Raw genomic sequence first — 16,356 nt, forward strand, 5'->3', positions numbered from 1 at the left:
TATTCCTCCCCAGGTTGTGGGAGTGAGTCATTTGATGTACTGTTTTTTGGGGCCGTTGAATGTTTCTAGGTTTCATGTGGGAAGGGGTTTCATTGGTCTAAAATAAAGATTTCTCTTTATTCAGAGAGTGTCCACGTTTGTTGCTGTAAGTGTTTGTTGCCTTCGCCGGCTGAGGGCTTGCGGAGCGGCTGCGTTCATGTTCCTTCATGGCCACAAGGCATTCCCTGACAGGGGGCTTAGAAGTGACGTTCAATAAGCCGCCGACGGACGGCCCTTGGACCTTCTCGCTCCCTCCTGGGATGGTACTCCTCCTCCTCCTCCTCATGCTCCTCCTGCTCCTCCTCCTGAGGTGGTGGTCCAACGTGAGGTGGCAGTGCCTGAGTCCTGCGGAGAGCCAGGTTGTGCAGCATGCGGCAAACAACGACGAATTGGGACACTCGGTCCGGGGAATACTGCAGAGATCCGCCGGAACGATCCAGGCAGCGGAACCGCTGCTTGAGGACGCCAATTGTTTGCTCGATTATGTTCCTGCTCGCTTGATGACTCTCGTTGTATGCCTCTTCAGCAGGGGTCCTGGGCGCGCGGAGCGGGGTCATGAGCCAGGTACACAAAGGATAGCCTTTGTCCCCGAGAAGCCATCCTCTTGGGGGAGGCTGTGCCTCGAACATGTCACGCACAGTTGTCTGCCGCAGGATAAAGGCATCGTGGCTGCTGCCTGGAAAGCGGGCATTGACAGCTAGGATGCGCTGCTTGTGGTCACACACCAGTTGCACATTGAGGGAATGGTAGCCCTTCCGGTTGCGGTAATCCTCGGCATGCTCCACAGGTGCCCGCAAAGCCACATGCATACAGTCAATGGTGCCCTGCACCAAGGGGAAGGCCGCGAATCTTGCAAATCCCAGTGCACGCTGATGCTGCCTCTCCAGGGCCATGGGGAAGGAGATGAATTGGCGTCTCCTTCTGAAAAGGGCATCGGTCACCTGGCGGATGCAGCAATGCACGGCGAACTGGGATATGTTAGCAATGTCCCCAGCAGCGGATTGGAAGGAGCCGGTGGCATAGAAGTTCAAGGCCACCGTCACCTTCGCTTCCACCAACAGAGACGTCCTGCTCCTGAGCTTTGGACGCAGATCTCTGTGAAGCAGATGGCAGATCTCTCCAACCACCTCCTTTCGGAATCTCAGCCTTTTTACACATCGCGCGCCACTCATGTTGAGGTAGGAGCGCTGCTGGCGGTATGCCCTGACTGGGTAAGGCCTATGTTGCCGACGCCTGTTGCCCCCTCTGCGTCTAGCCAGGGCTGCCCCTCTCACACCACGTCTGCGAGCCCTACGGACATGACGCTGAAACTCAGCGTTGGCACCCCATGCAGCCCCCATAATATGCTGCCAAACAGTCAAATATCCAAGAGGCCACTTGCAACGCTCTGGCCTGAAGCCAAAAATACCTGAGCTAGTGTTGGCCCAAACCAGAAAGCTGTCTTCCTTGGTCTCTCTCCAGAAATCCGTTGCACAAGAGTGTTTGCTGCAAAATGGCTGCCCTTTATAGTGCAGGGTAAGTGCCCTTTAATTTACGCTCCCCGGGGCCCGCGTCGGCTCTGTTGCGTTCCACTAAACAAGCGTTCGGGCCGCCGGCCGCACAATGGGGCGGTCCCACTGAAGTTCTGGATCGGGGCGCGCAAAGGGCGTTGCACGAGGATATGACGTCATTTTCTGCGCGCGCAGGTGAGCGCGCGCGCTAAGACTTTGCGCCGGCGCTAAATATCTACTTAATTTGGGGCGAGGCGCAGATCGCGCTGCGCCCGGACGCTACACGCATAGCGCCCGAAATTCACTTCTCTTAAGGCGCTAACGGCTGGTGCAACCAACTGAATTTCTAGGCCAATATTTTTTAAATGGTGAGAAACTTTCAAATGTTGGTGTTCAGAAGATTTGGGTGTCCTTGTGCAAGAAACACAAAAAGCTAGCATGCAGGTACAGCAAGCAATAAGGAAGGCAAATGGCACGGTGGCCTTTATTGCAAGGGGGTTGGAGTATAAGAGTAAGGAAGTCTTACTACAATTGTACAGGGCCTTGGTGAGACCACACCTGGAGTACTGTGCACAGTTTTGGTCTCCTTATCTAAGGATATACTTGCCTTGGAGGCGGTGCAACGAAGGTTCACTACATTGATTCCTGGGATGAGAGGGCTGTCCTATGACGAGAGATTGTGTAGAATGGGCCTATACTCTCTGGAGTTTCGAAGAATGAGAGGTGATCTCATTGAAACATAAGATTCTGAAGGGGATTGACAGGGTAGATGCTGAGAGGCTGTTTCCCCTGGCTGGAGTGTCTAGAACTAGGGGGCATAGTCTCAGGATAAGGGGTAGGCCATTTAAAACTGAGATGAGGAGGAATTTCTTCACTCAGAGGGTTGTGAATCTTTGGAATTCTCTGCCCCAGAGGGCTGTGGATGCTGAGTCTTTGAGTATATTCAAGGCTGAGATAGATAGATTTTTGGATTCTAGGAGAATCAAGGGATATGGAGATTGGGCGGGAAAGTGGAGTTGAGGTCGATGATCAGCCGTGATCTTATTGAATGGCAGAGCAGACTCGAGGGGTCGTATGGCCTACTCCTGCTCTTACTTCTAATGTTCTTATGTGCACACAAATCTGTCCAAGACTGGAAAGTGTTGAAAATAAAGATTTCAATGTTTAACAGCGCATTAACAGAAACTTCACATGAACATTGGCTAAACCAACCAACTGGCAATTTGTGCTGACATTGTTCCATTGGGCTATTTTATTTTAGCTGTTTCTTTGCTTTTTTTTATTAACTTTTTTTGTATTTACATTTTTAAGGTTCCTACACTGCCAAAAATGCTTTGAGAACATCCAATTCTTCGAATGAGATGGTTATGAAAGTTTACCTCCTCCCCACTTGGACATCTGTCTGATGATCTGCCATTTATCAACATTTTAATCCAAGTTTAAATCTCAGTAAAAGTTTTGTTGGGAGTAAATGGTTTCTCTTTGAAGTCTGGAGAGCTGATACAATTGCCAGCATAGGTCGGCTGTACTGTATATTTGAGCTTTTATTGCATGTACAGGCTGTGAATATCATATTAATGTTACTCAGCCAAGCAGAACAGAACATAATAATGCCGTGATTGAATTTAGAATTAAATCTTCAATCATGTCCCTGAGAAGAGTTAATGTTGTTCCATCTGAAATTAGAGAAGAAACACAAAATAGAACAGAACAAAGAGCCACATTTATAGATTATAATCCAACTAATGACAGACTGCTCAGTGCAGGGTCTGGTGTCTTTACATTATTGGTTTTAAATTCTGTACAGGTCAGCCATGGTCTAATTGAATGGCGGAACAGGCTCAAGGGGCTGAATGGCCTACTCCTGTTATGTTCTTCTGACATGTGCAGGGAAATTGATGTATCCTGGGCTGACTGGTTTTGTTTCTTTTTTCCAGCTGATTCACTGTGAAGCTCAAAACAAACTGATTTAGAAAAAAAGATTCAAGCCTTTCCAAATCTACGGAGGGGGAATCCATCCTAGGAATAGTTCCAGGATTCGCCCAAATGCAGGAACATTGGAATTGCTAGACGACTTAAGACCAAGGTTCATCTAGTTTGCCTTCTACCATCCTGGTAGTCACATGATATAGCAATAATGGACTTGTTGACTATTCACAGTCTCCGCTCCTGACTCGGCCAAGGTTTGTGGATCAGAGGGGAAAAGGCGATGAAGAGCGTCTAATTTCCAGGGGTCCACAAGAGCAGAGCAACTGAGAGCTGGAAAAGCTGACTGTCTATGTGGAAAGTGGATAGTTGGTAACTATGCCTCACCTACATGCATGGCTTCCTATTCTCTGTGAGGCCAAAATTATCTACCAGCTTTGCGCCATTATATAGCTGATATTTCACAGAAAACCAACCTGAAGTATGGAATGTGATTCCAAAATGCTAATAAAGATCCTGAAATCCAGTGTAATAAAAAGGAATTGAACTTACTCGGTTGCCTTAAAGTGGTGTCTTTGGCCATAACCCTTTTAGATGTACAGTACTGTATGTTGCTTTTTGAGTTGTCAGCTTTTAAAAAGATTTTGTCAGCTTTTGTAGGCCAGCGTGTATGCGGCATAAATGTCAAGAAGTTTAGTAATCCAGCTGTCAAGTGCACAAGAGGTGTCAGCTGTGGCTCAGCGGGTAGCACTCGCACCTCTGAGTCAGAATGTCATGCGTTCAAGCCCCACTGCCGAGACTTGAGCACATAATATAGGCTGACACCAGTGCAGTACTGAGTGAGTTGTGCACTGAGTTGTGCACTGTTGGCAGTGCCGTCTTTCAGATGAAACATTAATCCGAGTCCCTGTCTGCCCTCTCAGGTGGATGTAAAAGATTCCATGGTACTATTTCGAAGAATAGCAAGGGAGTTCTTTGGTGTCCTGGCCAATATTTATCCCTCAATCAACATCATTAAAAAATATTGGCCATGAAATATGGCACCTTAGCGCAGGCTGATGAGGCCGGATTCCGAGAAAAAATGGTGGCCGCTTCGCTTCAGCCCACTTCTGGCGGGTCCCGCAGCGGCCGCCATAATGGGTAGTTCGGCAGCGTGGCCATTGCCTGCGCTCACTGGAGAAATGGTAATGAGGCAGATCGTAATGTCACTCAGTGTGCGACGTTGATTTGACGCACAACCTGCCATTTTCGACGTTGCTACTCCATTCAACGCCCTCTCCAAATCACCACCAGCTGAACATGCATTCAGCAGCAGGAAAGACCCCCCAGCAGGGCTATATAAAGGGATCAGCAATAACTTGCAGTTGACTTATTTTTTGATTTGTACAGGCTCTGTGTAAGTTTGTGCAACAGTTTGGAGCTTTCTAGTTATTTAAAGTTGGTGAGGTGACAGGGAATGGTGCTGCAAGTGGAGAAGGCCTTGCTTCTGATTTAAATGGTTCTGCTCACACCACTTGCTCCCAGTCATGGGGGCTCTACTTGCAGTCCCCCTCGCGCTGGAATATGACAGGGAGATGGAGCAGAGGCAGTGAAGAAGAGGAGAAACTGCTCGTAGAGGGAGGAGGAGGAGGAGCAGGAGGCCTTACCCACCTAGGGTCTTCAGGGAGCAGTTCTTCTATCTGCATTTAAGCCAGGAGCAGTGTATTAGGAGGCTCCGCTTCACCAAGGAGGTGGTCACAGAACTCTGCCACCTCCTACAACCAGACCTGCAGCCTCAGAGCAGGGTGACGACGGCGCTGCCAGTGGCCCTCAAGGTCACTGTGGCCCTCAATTTTTTCACCAGCGAATCTTTCCAGTTTGCTGTCCATCGCTGCATCTGGGAGGTCACAGGTGCACTGTACTCCAGGAGGAGGAACTTCATTGTCTTCTCTCTGAACAGAGAGAAGCTTGAGGACAGCACATGTGGCTTTGCCAGGATATCAGGCTTCCCCATCATGCAGGGCACCATCGACGACACACACATGGCTTTGCAGACACTGCATATCAATCCTGAGATGTACTGCACAGCAAAGGCTACCACTCACCTAATCCTCCTTCTTCTCTTCTTAGGCAGTTCCTCGGAACCGAGGATGACTTGCTTCCACATTAAAAATGAGTTCTCAGATGACTGATGAGTTCAATGCGGGACCTACAGTCTCTGTCACAGGTGGGGCAGACGGTGGTTGAAGGGGTGGGTGGGTGGGGTGCTTGGGTTGACGTGCGCTCCTTCCACTGTTTGCGCTTAGATTCCGCTTGCTCCCGGCGAAGAGACGCAAGGTATTCGGCGCCTTCTCAGATGCTTCTCCTCCACTTTGTGCGGTCTTGGGCCAGGGATTCCCAGGTGTCAGTGGGGATGTTGCACTTTTTCCAAGAAGGAGGCTTTGAGGGTGTCCTTGAAGCATTTCCTCTGCCCACCTGGGGCTCTCTTGCCGTGTCGGAGCTTCAAGTAGAGCGCTTGTTTTGGGAGTGCCATTGGTGTGCGACCATGCCCAGCACAACATGATAGTGAATGCCTAGTATCCTAGCAGCAGTCATGATGTCTTCATCCTGCGCCTGCAATCTTCCAGCCACCACGTCGAATCCAAGGCTGCTCGGAGACAAAGGCTATCCGCTCTGCACCTGGCTGATGACTCCCTTCCGCAACCCTACCACTCCTGCCCAGCCTTCATATAATGAGAGCCAAGTTGCCTTGGGGAACATCATCGAGCAGACCATCGGGGTTCTGAAGCAACGGTTCCGCTGCCTTGACCGCTCGGGAGGAGTCCTCCAGTACGTGCTGGGGTGGGTGTCCCATTTCGTGGTGGTCTGCTGCATCCTCCACAACCTTGCCATCATGAGATCGCAGCCCTTGCCACCACGGGTTCCAGGAGCATCTCAGGAGGAGGAGTTAGTAGGAGGAGGAAGCAGGCAGCAGATCCCCATTCCGGACAGGCTGTCTGTGAGTGCCTCATCAGAATCTGGTTCCAATGACCGAAACCCCAGATCCCCACTGTTCACCACTTCCCCACCTTACCATCACAGCGTCTTCCTGGGCACAAAGCTGAAATGAGAGACAGCACAAAACAAACATTCCAAACATAATTTATAAATTTATCAATTCCAATACTACACAACAGAGTCAACTAATGACCCTTGTGCATTCCCTTAGTGTCTGTCTTTCATGTTCCTTTGCCTACTCTAGTGCTTGTATGAAGCGCTACACCAGTGGCTGCAGCAAGGCTGGTGAAAGGCTGTGGATTTTCCATGGGTGAGACTGCAGATGGCCTTGCAGGGCGACCTTGAGCAGCTCTGGGCTAGAAGGCCAGGCTGTAGACTGCCCCACCTCGGCATGGGTGGCAGCAGTCTGGGCTGGCTGGCTGACAGGCAACAAACAGCAAGGGCACTGGCGGAATGGCAGCGGTGGGAGTGCGAATGCTGTCACCCTGAGAGAGGACAGCAGGTTCTTGCTCCACGGAGCCATTGCCACTCCCCCGGGGCAGATCCTCAGCATTCCTAGCCATCTGTTGGAGGACAGATTGCTGTGACACCCTGAAAGCCCCTTTCCACACTCGTAAATCTAGCCATGATGGCATCAGTCTGATCTTGCGTGGCAGCAAGCTGAAAATGTGTGAGAGCAGTCGGAGCTTCTACTGCAGCACTGAGAAGTTGGGTCGCTTCTGCCTGTGCTGCAATGGAAGCTGCTCATCGCCCATCACACCTAGCATCATGGTTGGATCCACAAGTGTCCTAATGGAGTTGGCCATCACTTCCATCCTGGAAATCATGGGCTCCAAGCTCTGCGCAAAACTCTGTGCAATGTTGGAGCCAGACTCCTCCATGATCCTCGACACTGACAAGAGGCTCTCTGGCAGGTTTGCCATTGCACCAAGCATTTCTGTGTGCATGCCCATCACCCTTCTTCTGAAGGCCACCCCATCAAGGTCATCATCGGAGTCCTGTGCAGCAGAACTCATATGCGAACTCGCCTTCTGGGGAGCTGGCACCCGAGATACCCTTTCCCCCTGGCCTGGCTGCAGCCCACTCGTGCCCGGTGACTCACCATGTGCAGATCCCACATCTAAACTACTCTCTAAAGTCAGCGTACTGCCATTTTCTGAGCTGGTGCTTGGGAGTATCAGATCGAGTGCCGGTGCCTCTTCTTCTTCACTCTCCTCCTCCATAACATTGGGGACAGGCTGGGCTGGTGGCAGTTCTTGGGTACCTGAAAGGAGAAAGGCACAAGGGTCGGCTTGTGGTGAGGGGAAGCAAGACGTGCATGCTTACACCATCAGCAGCTTGTAAGTGAGAAGAGATTGTGGGGTGAGCGGGCAGTGGGATGTGAGAAGAAGGATTAGGTATGAGCATACCGTCATTATCAGCAATGTTTTCAACTTCGCCACTTGCCACGGCCTCAGTGACGGCCCCGCCAATGATCTCCAGCATTGTGTCCTCCAGCTCCGTGAGGTTGTGAAGTCGGGCTTCCCCTCCGCCCATCTGCTGCTGCTCACGGCGGTTGTGAGCCACCTTTGCCTGCAAGACAAAGAGGAGTGTGTCAGTGAGTGTGGTGCAAAGTGTTTGGGTGATGAGCCTGTCATGGTTGAATAGCTGGCAGTGTGTGCAAAGTGTGAGATGTGGTTCTGAGGCTTGCAGCAGTGGTAAGTGTGTGAGGGTGAGGTGAAACTATGATTGTGAGATATGAGTGGTGATTGCTAGAGATTGTTGGTAGGTGAGTGTGAAGGGGGTGGGGTGTGGTGCATTGAGCAGTGTGCGAGGCTTGTGGTGCAGATGGTGTGATACGACATTTGATGATGCATTCACTCACCTTGACCACTCGTCTGAGGTCATTAACTTCTTGCGGCACTGGATCCAGGTCCTGGGGACAACACTTGTAGCACTGATGGCTTGTGCTATTTCCTCCCACACCTTCTGATGTGCTGCCTGGAAGGCCTCCTGCCCCCTTGCAGGTAGAGCACCTCGTGCCGTCTGTGAACCCCCAGGACCATGGCCTTCAGTGCTGCATCAGAAAACCTCCTTGCCCTCTCTCTTCCCTATTGGGCCATGGTTTCGTCCAGGGTGACAATGAGGTACTTCTGCAACAAAGCACCGCCCCTTTAAGTAGTGCAGAGAGCCTAGGCCAAATTTTATTGGCCAGCAGACTGCTCCGATATTGGCCTCCCTCTTCAGCACTAAGCCAATCACCAGCGCGTTTAGCGCTGAATTCATTATAATGAGCAGGCAGTAGGAGTTTTGCGTGCTGCCTGTACTACTTTGACCGGGCACGGACATATCGCGCTTCGTGCTCCCTGATGTGCCATCGATAACTCAAAGACAAGGAGTTTAAGGATTCAACTAAAGGCTTTTAATCACTAAGAACTTTGCAGGTCTTTACACATCGGGTTCGCCTGCTAGAATGACTCATACAGCTCTTGAGACCTTTATATGGCAAAAGACAGGGGCGTAGCCAATACACACAATAGGAAAAGGGGGCGGTACACACACAATACAAAGCAGGTAAAACACAGGGGCTGATGAAGGCATATATTTCATCACATTCACCCCTTCTACAGATTTAGTCTGTCCGGGGGTGTGATAGTCCTTCCTGAACGTCGCAACAGTACCTCGGGTTCCGACCGGGAGTCCGTGGTGCCCTCCTTGGCATACCCATGTGTTGGGGGTGTTGCAGGTACTTCTGGGGGTGGTAAGCCTTGGGGTGGTGGTTCTTCTGGGGGTGGTAGTGATGGGTCGTCGTCGTCGTCGCTTCCTGCCGAGGCGAGGTCCTTTATGGACACGGTGTCCTCACGCCCGTTGGCGTGCTTGGCGTACGCATACTGTGGGTTTGCGTGGAGTAGGTGTACTGCCTCCACGAGTGGATCCGTTTTGTGGCCCCTCACATGCTTTCGTAATAGGACGGTCCCTGGGGTGGAGAGCCACGAGGGTAGGGACACTCTTGAGGTTGATTTGCAGGGAAAAACAAACATCTTCTCGTGAGGAGTGGCGTTTGTAGCAGTACACAGTAGCGACCTTATCGAGTGGAGCACGTCTGGGAGGACCTCTTGCCAGCGGGAGGTGGGGAGGCCTTCAGACCTTAGTGCTAAGGTGACCGCCTTCCACACTGTCGCGTTCTCCCTCTCCACTTGCCCATTACCCCGGGGGTTATAACTGGTGGTCCGACTCGTGGCTATCCCCTTCGACAGCAGGTATTGGCACAGTTCGTCGCTCATGAACGACGCCCCCGTCAGTGTGGATGTAGTTGGGCATGCCGAACGTGCAAAACAGGTTGCCGAGGCACTTGATGACCGTGGCACTGGTCATGTCTGGGCAGGGGTAGGTGAATGGGAAACGGGAGTACTCGTCCACAATGTTGAGAAAGTACACATTGCGGTCGGTGGAGGGGAGTGGTCCCTTGAAATCTAAGCTCAGGCGCTCGAATGGCCGTGTAGCTTTGATCAGGTGGGCTCGGTCGGGCCTGAAAAAACGGGGCTTGCATTCCGCACAGGTGCGGCAGTCCCTGGTCATAGACCGGACCTCCTCGATAGAATAGGGCAGGTTACGGGATTTTATAAAGTGGAATAGCCGGGTGACCCCCGGGTGGCAGAGGCCATTGTGGAGGCCCTGTAGCCTGTCCCCCTGGATGGTGGCACACATCCCTCGTGATAGGGCGTCGGGGGATTCGTTGAGGGCCCCCGGCCTATATATTATGTCGTACTCAAATGTGGAGAGTTCGATCCGCCACCTGAGAATTTTGTCGTTCTTGATCTTCCCCCTCTGTTTGGTGTTAAACATGAAGGCTACCGACCGCTGGTCGGTAAGCAGGGTGAAGCGTTTGCCGGCTAGGTAGTGCCTCCAGTGCCTCCACTATGGCCTGGGCCTCCTTCTCTACCGAGGAGTGCCTGATCTCGGGCCCTTGGAGGGTTCTTGAGAAAAAGGCTGCGGGCCGCCCATCCTGGTTGAGGGTGGCTGCTAAAGCGAAGTCGGACGCATCGCTTTCGACCTGGAAAGGGATGTTTTCGTCCACTGCCCGCAGCGCGGCCTTCTCAATGTCATGTTTAATGCTGTTGAAGGCAGCGTGGGCCTCGGCCGTGAGCGGGAAGGACGTTGATTTCAGGAGGGGACGGGCCTTGTCGGAATAATTGGGGACCCATTGGGCGTAATAGGAGAAGAACCCCAGGCACCTTTTCAGGGCCTTGGGAGTGTTTGGTAGGGGTAGCTCCCGTAGGGGGCGCAATCGGTCGGGGTCCGGACCGATTTCCCCGTTTTCCACCACGCAGCCCAGGATACAGAGGCGCGTGGTGCTAAAGACACACTTATCCTCATTGTAGGTGAGATTGAGTCTGAGGGCGGTTTTCAGAAATCTCGCGAGGTTCGAGTCGTGGTCTTGCTGGTCGTGGCCGCAGATGGTGACGTTGTCTAGGTATGGGTAGGTGGCTGTTAACTGGTTCTCATCGACCATGCGGTCCATCTCCCGCTGGAAGACCGAGACCCCATTCGTTACCCCAAAGGGGACTCTGAGGAAGTGGTAGAGGCGTCCGTTCGCCTCAAAGGCGGTGTATGGACGGTCCTCCGGCCTAATGGGGAGCTGGTGGTATGCCGATTTTAGGTCGATGGTAGAAAACACCCGGTATTGCGCGATTTGGGGCAGAGGGTAGGCGTCTAGCTGGGTGTATAGATTAACCGTCTGGCTATAATCTATCACCATCCGCTTCTTTTCGCTACCCTTAACTACTACTACCTGGGCGCGCCACGGGCTGGTACTGCATTCGATGATACCCTCCCGCTTGAGTCTTTCTACTTCTGACGCAATGAACCGTCTATCCTCCCAGCTGTACCGCCTACTCTTGGTCGCTATGGGTCGACAGTTGGGTGCGAGGTTGGCGAACAGAGAGGGGGGCTTGACCTTCAGGGTAGCCAGACCGCACACTGTGGGGGGCGGCTGGGACCCACCGTAGGTAAGCGTGATACTTTGGTGGTGGCACTGGAAGTCCAGACCCAAGATCACGCTCACACAGAGATCTGGCATTATCAATAGTTTAAAATCTCTATAATCAGTGCCTTTTACCGACAGCATAACCACGCAGAAACCTGTGATTTTTGAGGTATGAGTCTTATCAGCCATGGCGATTTTGCCCTGTGTGGGGACTATCGTTAGTGAAAGTCGTTTTACCAGGCTAGGATGAATAAAGCTTTTGGTGCTCCCGCAGTCAATCAAGCATTTAACCTTGTTCCCGTTTACCTCTATGTCCATCATCGATTTAGACAACGGATGCGGCCTGGATTGATCCACTGTGATCGAGGCCACCAGTGGGTCCTGGAGGTCCGTGTAGTCGGGGCAAGATGGTGGACTCCATGAGGGTGGACAAGATGGCTTCCAAGATGGCCGCTCCCACGGCGTGCACGCGGCGGTGGTGGAGTTGGAGGCGGGGTTCCCTCTGCAGACTTTGCTGAAATGTCCTTTCTTCCCGCATTTAAAACAGGTGGTGCCCTTCGCTGGGCACAGATGCCTGGAGTGTTTGTCCTGGCCGCAGAAGTAGCATTTCGGGCCCCGATGCATCGCGGCAGTAGTGGGGCTCCTGGGTGGGGGCTGGGGCTCCGATGGTGCTGGGCTGGCCTGAGACCTGGGAGGTGAACTGGCTTCCAAGATGGCGGCCCCCACGGCGCGCACGAGGCGGAGTGGGCCGCGTGGCCTGGGGAACAGGATTCAGAGTTCCTCTGGGCCATATCCAGCGATCGCGCTATACCCATAGCCTGTTTTAAGTCCAGTCCCTCCTTTTCAAACAGCTTCTGCCGAATGTAATTTGAGCTGAGGCCCGCAATAAAGGAGTCTTGGATCAGCTCCTCCGTGTACACGGTGGCAGACACGGCCTTACAGTTACAGTCTCTGCCCAGTACTTTTAGGCTTAGCATAAAGTCCTCTAGTGACTCACCATGCCGCTGCGTGCGAGTAGTCAGAAGATGCCTGGCGTACACCTTGTTTATTGGCCGCACGTAGTGGGCCTTCAGAATGGTGCAGGCATCCCTGTAGCTGGTGGCGTCTTGGATGAGAGGGGGGACCCGATGGCTCACCCAGTTTCGCAGGATTCCCAGTTTCACGTCTCCGGTGGCGGCTGCTATGGCGGTGGATGAGTTTGCAATGAAAAATTCGAAGCATTGGAACCAGTGTCCGAACTGTGTGGCTGCGTCTGAGGCATGGGGGTCCAGATCCAAGCGCTCTGGTTTCAGGAGTCGATCCATCTTGTTGTTTTAGTGATTAAAATTGATGCGCCATCGATAACTCAAAGACAAGGAGTTTAAGGATTCAACTAAAGGCTTTTAATCACTAAGAACTTTGCAGGTCTTTACACATCGGGTTCGCCTGCTAGAATGACTCATACAGCTCTTGAGACCTTTATATGGCAAAAGACAGGGGCGTAGCCAATACACACAATAGGAAAAGGGGGCGGTACACACACAATACAAAGCAGGTAAAACACAGGGGGTGATGAAGGCATATATTTCATCACACTCCCCGCGCCTGTTTTTAGGCTTTATCAAATTTCACCCCCGTTAGCTGGTCATTATCACATTGCTGTTTGTGGGAGCCTACTGTATGCTGCTGTGTTTCCTTCATTACAACAATGACTACACTTCAGAAAGTACTTCACTGGCTGCAAAGCACTTTGGGACATCCTGAGGTCATGAAAGGCAATTTATAAATGCCAAGGCTTTGCAAGTCATAGGGAAGGTGAGCGATGAATTGACTGTTGTGATAACCTGGCTGGTGGTGTGGGGGAAACGACACAAGTTTTTAACAAGCACAAAGTAAGAGACACGTGGAGATGAAGGATTGTTGCTACAGGTATATTGGAAAAACCCACTGTACTCACACACAGACACGTTCGTAAAGATGTGGCAAGTATGATATCCTCCACCGATACATTTGGAAGACCAAAGCCATCGTCTTCAGTCACTAACTCCAACCTCCTCCCAGCCATTGTCTCAAGCTGAAATATTTATTAATATGTAAACCTGTACATTAAACTTCTGGTGATTCTGTTTACTTACATTGACAACCAACTCTAACAAATGTTTGTTTAACTTGCTTACGTATGTATTATTGTTAATCCCCGTGCAATAAAGTGTATATTTAACATGCATTAAGTAATTCAGTGATAAGAATACAAACGAGTATATGAAGTAATATGAATTACAAAAGTGTTGGTAAGAATAGGCATTGGTATCGACCCTGGTAGTGCTAACCAACTTTAAGCTGCTACTAATAGGAGTACACCCAGCTGAATCAGGTAAAATAACAAACAGTTAATGGTGTTAATACTTGACATTGTAGTTTTAATTTGAGATTCTATAGACTCTGGAACAGTTCCCATGGATTGGAGGGTAGCTAATGTAACCTCACTATTTAAAAAAGGTGGTAGAGAGAAAACGGGGAATTACAGACCAGTAAGCCTCACATCGGTAGTGGGGAAAATGCTAGAGTCCATTATAAAAGATGTAATAGCAGAGCACTTGGAAAACAGTGACAGGGTCGGACAAAGTCAACATGGATTTACAAAAGGTAAATCGTGCTTGACTAATTTACTGGAATTTTTTGAGGTTGTAACTGATAGAATGGATAAGGGAGAACCAGTGGATGTGGTGTATTTGGACTTTCAGAAGGCTTTCGATAAGGTCCCGCATAAGAGATTAGCGTGTAAAGTTAAAGCACATGGGATTGGGGGTAAGGTACTGACTTGGATAGAGAACTGGTTGGCGGACAGGAAGCAAAGAGTTGGAATAAACGGGTCTTTTTCCGAGTGGCAGGCAGTGACTAGTGGAGTACCGCAGGGATCGGTGCTAGAACCCCAGCTATTCACAATATATATTAATGATCTAGACGAGGGAACTATCTCCAAGTTTGCAGATGACACAAAGCTGGGTGGGCGTATGTGCTGTGAGGAGGATGCAGAGAAACTCCAGTATGATTTGGACAGGTTGGGTGATTGGGCAGATGCATGGCAGATGCAGTATAATGTGGATAAATGCAAGGTTATCCACTTTTGTGGCGAAAACAGGAAGGCAGATTATTATCTGAACGGCAATAGATTGGGAGAAGGGGAAGTGCAACGAGACCTGGGTGTCCTTGTGCACCAGTCGCTGAAGGTAAGCATGCAGGTGCAGCAGGCAGTTAAGAAGGCAAATGGTATGTTGGCCTTCATAGCGAGAGGATTTGAGTACAGGAACAAGGATGTCTTGCTGCAGTTGTACAGGGCCTTGGTGAGACCACACCTTGAGTATTGTGTGCAGTTTTGGTCATCTTATCTGAGGAAGGATGTTCTTGCCATGGAGGGAGCGCAGCGAAGATTCACCAGACTGATACCTGGGATGGCAGGAATGACGTATGAGAAGAGATTGGTCGATTGGGCTTATATTCGCTGGAGTTTAGAAGAATGAGAGGGGATCTCATTGAAACTTATAAAATTCTAACAGGACTAGACAGACTAGATGCAGGAAGGATGTTCCCGATGGCCGGGAAGTCCAGAACCAGGGGTCACAGTCTAAGGATAAGGGGTAAGCCATTTAGGACAGGGATGAGGAGGAATTTCTTCACCCAGAGAGTGGTGAACCTGTGGAATTCTCTACCACAAAAGGCTGTTGAGGCCAATTCATTAAATATATTCAAGAAGGAGTTATGTATATTTCTTAAGGCTAAAGGGATCAAGGGATATGGGGAGAAAGCAGGGACAGGGTACTGAATTTGGATGATCAGCCATGATCTCATTAAATGGTGGAGCAGGCTCGAGGGGCCGAATGGCCTACTCCTGCTCCTATCTTCTATGTTTCTATGGGACTTTAAAGGGCAGCAAAAGTGTTATGCGTTGTGCCTGCATTTCGGGTGCAAAACAGGCACAAAGCAAACCTTCCCTATGACTTGCAAAGACTTGCATTTATAAATTGCCTTTCATGACCTCAGGATGTCCCAAAGCACTTTGCAGCCAATTAAGTACTTTCTGAAGTGTAGTCATTGTTGTAATGACAAACGCAACAGGCAGCAGCACAGTAAGCTCCCACAAACAGCAATGTGATAATGACGGCTTGCGCTCAATCAATTAGGCGGAGGCCTAAAACAGAAATCAGGCCTCTTGAATATATAAATTAGAGGCTTAATGCCCATTGAGGACCCCATTTCAAAATTTGTTCCTGATGAGTGGGGCAGGTGTCAGGGCCTGTCCAGCTCAAGATGCTTCAGCGGCCCTGTGGCCACCCACAACAGATAGGTGGAAATTACCAAAATCATTCTGTTGAGCCAGAGAAACGGGAGCGTTCCCCCAATTGCTCAGCAGTCTCGAACAGCCCCAACCCCGCAGCTCACAAACCTCGCTCCCGGGACTTACCGGAGGGCCGGTGCTGGCGAGGCAGGAGGCCCAACTTCGATCTCTTCTGTGGAAGAGCGACCAGCAGCTCGCGCCGGGTATGCTGATGAGGCCTGAGGTCCAATCTCCATCGATCCTCGGCCCTCTTGGCTCGTGCTGGTTGATCAAAAAGTTTTCAAACCTTTTAATTGCCATGGTGTTTTTTTAGTCTCAGCAGAAAGTGATGTTTCAATCTCATATTTCTGGACGTAAAAATTGATGGTACTTTAAAAATGCACAGTGGAATTATATTCAATATATCAACTCTGGGCATCGTAAATAATTACAATACCTGTTTTGGGGAGCATCATTTTAACTTATACACCACAATTTACATCTGTTACTGTAAATCTGTTGTTTATCATTAGTTGCAAACTGTCCAAACCTCTAACTTGTTTCTGCTCAATGCAGCAATTCCCCAAATCAGATGCAAATAGCTTTTGCCAATGACATCTGTTTTCTTCAGGTTCGCAATGACATTTTCCTCCTTCAAGTATCTG

The 16,356-nt window shown here is 50.4% G+C and overlaps 1 pseudogene; it reads right to left on the bottom strand.

Moving 5' to 3' along the window:
- Positions 1 to 4,148: 4,148 nt before the first annotated feature.
- Positions 4,149 to 16,356, bottom strand: part of LOC147117768 (uncharacterized) — a 65,508-nt pseudogene continuing 53,300 nt past the window's right edge.

Source organism: Somniosus microcephalus, chromosome 5 (genome assembly GCF_052327205.1).
Source record: "Somniosus microcephalus isolate GS21.2 chromosome 5, FLI_Smic_1.0, whole genome shotgun sequence".
In the NCBI taxonomy this organism is placed as follows: Eukaryota; Metazoa; Chordata; class Chondrichthyes; order Squaliformes; family Somniosidae; genus Somniosus; species Somniosus microcephalus.